We start from the raw sequence: 1,547 nt of genomic DNA, 5'->3' as shown, positions 1-1,547 counted from the left end.
TTTAGTGTTGCATAGTATTCCATTTTGTGTATGTGCTATAGTTTTGTTGTCCATTCCTCTGTTGAAGGATGAATTTTAAATTTCAAATAAAAGCATGGTGTTAATAATATGTATATAGAATGTGTATTTTTGTGTAAGAAGTTAATGGAAATAAAAATACACACAGGGATATATAAAAATTTAATTATATTTTAGTAAGAAACACAAATACAATAAACTTAAAACATTGAATATTGCTTGTGTGGGGGAATAGTTTAAGTGTAATATAGACAGTATTGAAAAATATAAGCATACATGTTATATAGTTATGCAATTTTATATGTTCTAGTCAAATAAAATCTTTCAGCTAAGTGTATAATAAGTTATAACATTGAATAAAAATAAGAAAGCAAACTAACTTTGTATCAAATGTTTAGCATAGTCTTAAAGGAAAAATAAATGTAAGGAATGAGCACAGAATCTTGTGTACAGAAATTTAGTAAAATGTATTCTATAGACAAAAAGAATTATAAAGTAATCTTGTGCTTTGTTTGTTAGTTGTGGTGGCAGTACTGTATTAATTATTACCAAGTTAATTGGTATTTATTGTAAACTAGAACAATTAAAGAAAATGGTGATATTCTTGAATAACAATTTTCATTGGCAGAAATGTGAATTATAATAAAAAAATGAAGAATAAGAGAAAATTTAAATTAAGTTATTTTACTAATATTTTAATAGACTTAGAAGTACTAGTATGAGCTCATAAGTTATTGTAAGATATATTTCAAGCATATATGATTTTGATTCAAATTGGTGCTTTTTGTTGTATTTATTTTCTCATGCGTATGTTTCCTATGGAAATGAAGCTAGAACTTACAGTAGAAAAAAGTTCAAATTTTACTCAATTTCAGTGTAAAAGTTTGAATACCATTTTAAGGTGCAGATAAAATAGTCTTATGAATATAAATGTGAGTAATAATGCATTAAAATACTGTTAAAATTAACCTATTGAAAGGAAAACAAAATATTGAAAATGAATGTATAATCATATTGTTCTGGAATGATTATTTCAATGACAGGAAAAAATAATATCATCATTTGTTTTTGAGTTTTTTATTGTAATGCAATTCTATGAAAACATTTCATTTTTCTTCAGTTAGACCATTACATGGAAGGAAAATTGTCACTCTCTACAACTTAGTTTTCTTTTTCAAATTATATCAAAATCTTAATTATACAATGAGTACCCCTTATTAAGTTGGCAGTTATTTAGGTTTTCAAGATGAGGAGCATATTCTGTTTAAAATGCTAATTGTCTCCCCAAGGGGAAAATTGGCATATTATGAGTTATGGAATAAACTCCAATAGGAGCTTTATATAAAAATGAGGTGTTTGATTTTCTTTACTGTTGCATTTTTGTTGGTTGGATCATTTTACTTTCTTCTTGTGGCAACTTAATGGTAATGAAATTTAAAAGTAAGAAGACAGGAAAATTGTATGGTAAATTATGGACTTTCTTATCTAAGATGAAGTGTTTGTAATGATGTTAAAGGAGCTCTGGTAGC

The sequence above is a fragment of the Orycteropus afer genome, unplaced genomic scaffold (assembly GCF_000298275.1).
Source record: "Orycteropus afer afer isolate SDZICR_OR568_19922 unplaced genomic scaffold, OryAfe1.0 scaffold01123, whole genome shotgun sequence".
NCBI classification, from domain to species: domain Eukaryota; kingdom Metazoa; phylum Chordata; class Mammalia; order Tubulidentata; family Orycteropodidae; genus Orycteropus; species Orycteropus afer.
Note: the sequence above shows the minus strand (reverse complement) of the source record.